The sequence below is a fragment of the Sebastes umbrosus genome, chromosome 10 (genome assembly GCF_015220745.1).
Source record: "Sebastes umbrosus isolate fSebUmb1 chromosome 10, fSebUmb1.pri, whole genome shotgun sequence".
In the NCBI taxonomy this organism is placed as follows: domain Eukaryota; kingdom Metazoa; phylum Chordata; class Actinopteri; order Perciformes; family Sebastidae; genus Sebastes; species Sebastes umbrosus.
Genome location: NC_051278.1, coordinates 10,234,974 through 10,241,446, shown reverse-complemented (window position 1 = coordinate 10,241,446; position 6,473 = coordinate 10,234,974).

The window sequence follows — 6,473 nt, the reverse complement described above, 5'->3', positions numbered from 1 at the left end:
ATCACTCCGCCGACTTCCCTTTTCCTTAGTTGTTAAATGAATTTAAAACGCTTTATAATAAATCATTACGCACACGATAAAATCAAGAATCATCTATAACTCCCACGTATGAAAAATAAAAGATTTGACGTCGATATTTAAAAATTGCATTGCGTTTTCCTGGTGATCTACATAACGGCGTATGAATACTTTCTGCTACTCTGTGATGGGGCACAAGACGTAGCAGAATGAAATCGCGCTCTCTGATTGGTCCGTTCGTACCTGCAATGCGTCACTCCCATGGTCTGCGCTGCCGCTGCATCTTGTCCATAGACATCCCAGTCAGAGCCACAGGCATAGCAGACAAGCTTGTTGCACAGTGTGTGTGTATGCATATGGGCATCATCTTTAAGGGAGGCCCCAAATAAGATAGTTTTGATAAGTAATTAGCTACCAGGATGCATGATTTATCACTTGTAACAGGGATAATACTGACCCAGTTTGTGCTTTACATGAGTTATGCAGCAGTTTTCTCATTTCTATTGCGTTTAATTTGCATATGCATGCTTTTTTTAATTTAAAATTGCTGCTACAAGGTTAGACTGTGATAGAGTTCAGTGTGCTGAAGTTCCTCCTGTCTGCTGTGCTTCATCACTTCATGCATAATGAGATGCAGTGTCAGGGCCAGAGGTGTTTGAGTGTAATCGTTTGTAATAAGTAGTAGTCTGTGCATGTGTGTGTTGTTGTCTGTGTGCATGCTCTTTTAGATGTGTGACTGTGGGTCTGTATAGCAGGCGTTGCTGTCAGGTGGACTGTGGATTCTCAGGTCTAATTGTGCTGCTGCTGCTGGTGTGGATGGGAGTATCTGATAGCCTGATTGCTTATGCCTGACTGATCTCCCAGTGACCACCTGTCTCTGGCCTGGTCCCCATGGGACGAGATGAGGAGGAGGAGGAGGAAGGTGGACAGGGAGATGTGCAAAGGAGAAGGATTTGAAGAAACACTCGGGAGAATGTACTAGAATCTCCACGTCCCAAAAAAAGCCTCCCTTCCACCCAATTCTACTTATTATTAGACACGGATGTCACACTATATAAGTAGAGAGCAGGGATTGTGAGAAGCTCAAATATCTCACATGTGAAGAAATGAGGATCCAAAGTGGTTCCCACTTCCATCTGCGCTGTTTGCAGAGGTGATGCTGCCTGCACGCCATGTGATCTGCTGAGCAGCTTTAGAATCAGCCAGGCTTTTTTCCCAACCTACCTAATCTGGAGCACATTGGATTCTTTTCATTTAAAATCTGTTTTTCTGCTACAGGGGTTTTTGTCTCTGTGCAGATTATTGCAATGCCAAAGGTGACGGCACAAAGGCCCGTCACAAGAAACCGATAAGCTGGAGCATGCGTGTGAACGTCATGTATGTGGAGGTGTATTAATTCACCTTTTGCTATCCCTGAAAATACTCTGCAAACACCGGAAAATGTGAACTTCAATATTAATATGTAGTTGCCATGAACACGCGCTACATTTCCTCTGGTATTCACACGTTTTAGACATTATTATAGACGGGTTTCTTGTATACAAACAGTAGTGGGTAATGGTAGCCATTTTAATTAACGTAGATTTCGCATTGTTTGTAGGCTACGTTCTTGTTGACTATACTAGACCGCTGCAGAGTCCGAGCACCAGATACTATGGTGCGTGCATATTAGCTCGTGCCCGTGGCCGCATGCATGAACGTGTGGTACATCGCCCTGAAGGGGTTTATTTCACAACAATGACCCGCTAGCTGTACATTATCTCGCTTATTACACGTCAACTTACTTAAGAAATCAATAATTTGACACAAAAACTGTCCGCCAGAGTCCAACATCAGAACTGCGCCCATAGCAACGGTCTGTTACACATAGCAACGGTCTGCTATAAAGAAATAACAGACCGTAGAACGCTGTGATTGACCAATCAGAATCGAGTATTCAACAAAGCCGTGTAATAAATATATATCAATATTTCCTTAGAGTGTGGGTTGACAACAACTCCTTGTCATCTCTGCTTTGCAGTTTGGCTATGCTAGAGGTGCCGTGCTTTCTGCCCGCTAGCTGCGCGCGCATCTCTATGATGGAGTTGGAGAATCCCATCTGTAGAACCTCTATGGCGAATTGCTCCCATAAAACGGTTGTTAACAGACAATGGTGTATTGTATTGTTGGGTCATAAATACTTCTAAATCAGAATACCTCTCTGTCCTCCTGCCCAATTTCTATAGCCGCCCCAATTTGCAGAATCAGCTGTTTGGTTGTTTGATGATGCGCCCTTCAATGATCCCCAGGTCTCAGAGGAGCTGCTCCAGGTCAAAGGTGACTTTAGGCTGGAGGTTAATATGGATGGGGAATATTGGAGCCCAGGAGACGTGACTTAATGGTCTATAAAACCTGAAACCAATCTCCATGATGTAACGCACAACATGGAGCACAGTACAGTATGTGTTACAGTGCTGTTTTTGCATTATGGATGTTAGGTGTTATGTTAGCTAATTATTTTTATACTCAGATTATCACATATGCTCACGCACTACTATATGTTTCCACCCCTCTTATCAGTTCTGTAAATATGTAACTGCCTCACGTAATGAATCCTTATCGGACGCAGCCCAACCCAGAGCATTTTTATAAAACGTCAGCTTTCGTTTCCATACCACAGGGGTCAAAGGTCACTCTAGTTCAGCAGAGGCAAAGCAGAAGTCTCCCTTTCCATTCTCCCAATGGCCTGCAACATCACTCCCACTGATAGCATTGTTCCCTTTGCAGAAAAACCTACCATGTGGATCAGTTAAATTGTTGGCAATGGGGGCGTGTTGGCACACAGCACGTGAAGTACAGCAGTATGTGGTAGTACAGTGCGGTGTGTATGCTACTGCGCAATCATGCTCTAAAATAAAGCAGCTTTCAGGCAAAAAAAGCTTAAAGAGAAGACATATTTGTGTGCCTAAGTGGCTTTGTGAGGACTTTGAGGGATGAAGTGCTGCGGTGACAAATATGAGAAGATGTTTACCTGTGTAACTGAAAGACACGGACGCCATTACTAATGAATGAGGTTTTGTAATGCACCTGCTGGTTCCTTGCCAAGGGAGTGGATCACCTTTCATGGGAGAGAATGGCAGTTGTTTAGTGCGTCATGGATGTCGAGCTCCTATAAGTGAAAAGACCTTTACATTGTGCACGTCTGGGACAATGGCAGGCCTGCATCTGTTTGCTTTTGAGCGTGTTTGAACATACTCAAGTACAATATGTGAGGGAGTAGTAGGTAAACATTTCAAACGTGTCCCAGTTTATTTCCTGTTGCGGTGTATAGTATGGTGAATGACATCAGCTGACAGGAAGTAAACATAGAACCAAGCGGTTGCCTAGCAATGCAAATCAGTTAAACCGGTCTATATGCCTCTATGCAAAAGCTTTTGTACACTCTGCACTGATGTTAAACATACAACAGGGGTGTGTTCATGTACCCGTGTACTTTTTATGACCTACAGGCAATAGTGTGGTGCAGGACTGAGTCCTAAAACCAGGAAATGAGTTAGCATTTTAGCACATTTTAGCCACTTCTAACAAGTGGCTAAATGAGACTACTAAACGTCATCACGCCGTCTCGTCCGCCTTTACAAGCCTCCTTAAGCGGTGTTCATTTGTGAAGATTATCTTGCTGAACAAAACATGTAAACGTTTGTTTGCCACAGTTTATTTTCTTTGGTAATCCAAAACCCAATGAAAAAATCCCATTGTTTTTTTTGTCGAGGGAACCAGGGCGATGCTAACTTCCTGGTTGGCCTCTGCACCACTCTATTTCGGCTAAATCTGACCAGCCTCTGAGAAGCATTACCAGTAATTAGGGCTGTCAATCGATTAAAATATTTAATCGCAATTAATCGCATGATTGTCCATAGTTTATCGCAAATTAATCACACATTTTTTTATCTGTTCAAAATGTACCTTAAAGGGAGATTTGTCAAGTATTTAATACTCTCATCAACATGGGAGTGGACAAATATGCTGCTTTATGCAAATATATGTAAATATTTATTATTAGAAATTAATTAACAACACAAAAAAATGATAGATATTGTCCAGAAACCCTCACAGGTACTGCATTTAGCCTAAAAAATATGCTCAAATCATAACATGGTAAACTCAAGCCCAACAGGCAACAACAGCTGTCAGTGTGTCAGTGTGCTGACTTGACTATGACTTGCCCCAAACTGCATGTGATTATCATAAAGTGGGCATGTCTGTAAAGGGGAGACTCGTGGGTACCCATAGAACCCATTTTCATTCACATATCTTGAGGTCAGAGGTCAAAGGACCCCGTTGAAAATGGTCATGCCAGTTTTTCCCTTGCCAAAATTGAGAGCAAATTTGGAGCGTTATTTTAGCCTCCTTCTCGACAAGCTAGTACGACATGGTTGGTACCAATGGATTCCTAGTTCGGTTTTCTAGTTTCATATGATGCCAGTATCTTCACTGTAGCTTCATAACTGAGCCCGTTACAACCTCCGGGAAAGATTGATTGCGTTAATGCGTTATTATCTTAACTTTGACAGCCCTACCAGTAATGTTTCCCAGCATACACCGGCCAAAGGTCTGGCCCAGTCAATGGACAGAGTTGACATCAAATCACTCCTAGTAAGCGTGAATGGTTTTACAGCCATGCAATAAGGCCATTAGCCGTATAAGGCTAGCCGCACATGAGCCAATCCCGTCGGCATTCTGGCCTACCTGTTACTGAGAAATGACATGTTTTCCAAAATTACATCATGAGGCAGAAATGATTAATGGCCTCAAATCGGATAAGAGGATTTGGTCGGGCCTGCTATTCCCAGCCTATTTCAATCATGTTGTGATGAAATGGATATAGTGTTAAGCATGCACTTAGTTCTCTATCCCCCTAACGTGTTTCTGTTTGTGGCCCCAGTGTGAGATCACCGAGCATCTCTAAACCTGCACGTCAGTTGTTTTATTTGAGGGGATCTGAGGGACAAAACCACTTACTGGCTGTCAAATAGAATCCCTGCTGTTGATCTTCGCTCTCTCTCACTTCTCATTTCCCTCCTGTCCTCTCTCTCTCTCTCTCTGACTCTGTCCCTCTCCTCTTCCTCCCCCTTTTCCCTCCCTGGCGTGCCTCCAGGTTGTCTGCTGCAGTCAGTGTGGTGCTGGAGTTCAAACACTGCAGCCTTCAGCAGCACATGAAACAGGGGGAAGCTTCCAGAAGTGTGGCACTACAAAGCTCTCTCGCCAAGGTGATTTCATCCTCAGTGGCTGTTTTTCACTGCTAGCTGTGTCTAGAACAGGTGTCAGGCGCTCTACCGGATTTTTGTTCGTTCCAGAAGTCTCCTCTACAGATCCTGCATGTAGTGCTGTGGCTATGTGCTGTGTAATCTCAGTTTACTCAATCCTGTAGAAAGTGAAACCAGTGGAATGGAGAAGCACTGCAGAGGGCAATGCAGTGGTATTTTAGTGCGTAACCACAATAAGGAAGTGACAGGGGCAGGAGTGTTTTAGCAGCGCCCCGTCCTTGACCCTGGCTGTGGCGTAGGCCAGGTCTGTCTCTCTGCAGTGGCAGGGACCTGCAGGGCTGCCTCGCTCGCCGCCTCCCCTCAGATGATCTCATTCTGCAGGGGGCGGCAGGCTCCACCGCATGCTTTGGCCACTTCCAGATGAAGGCTGCTGAGCAGGTGTCTAGTCGTCTATGTGTGTGTGTATGTGTGTGCGTGTGCGTGTGTGTGCGTGCATGTGCGTGCGTGTGTGTGTGTGTGTGTGTGTGTGTTGGGGCTGTGAGAGTGCTGCGTTTCTGCTTAAACTCCACTCATAAACAAATGTGATTGATCTGCCTGGTGTGGAAGACTCAGCTGTGACACCTGGTGGCCAGAGAAGGCACTTGCAGGGAGAACTGAAACGACGTGGTAGATGGAATAATGCTGATTATTGGAGATGCAGTGGTGGAAAAATAACTATGTACATTTACTTTACTTAAGAACAATGTTGAGATAGTTGTTCTTTACATGAGCATTAACATTTGATGCCACTTCATAACATTCACTATCTACACAGCCACGGTTAGTTTGCAGGTGCAGACAAAACTTATAATCAACACATATAAAACTTTGCATTTTATAGATTAAACTAAAGAATTGCATATAAAGTAGTATAATCAGGGCCACCTCTACAAGCTGCAACATTAAAATGCTGCTTACATGTTAATGCATCAATAATAATCCAATAATATGATACGTATAATCAGTGGTGGAAGAAATATTAAGACCTTTTACTTAAGTAAAATACCTTATTACAAGTAAAAGTCCTGCATTCAAAGTCTTACTTACGTAAGTATCAAAATTAAAAGTACTCATTATGCAGAATGGTCCATTTCGGCCGAACATATATTATATTATTGAATTATAATTAGTGATGCATTTAAACATCACTTTAATGTTGGTAGCTGGTAA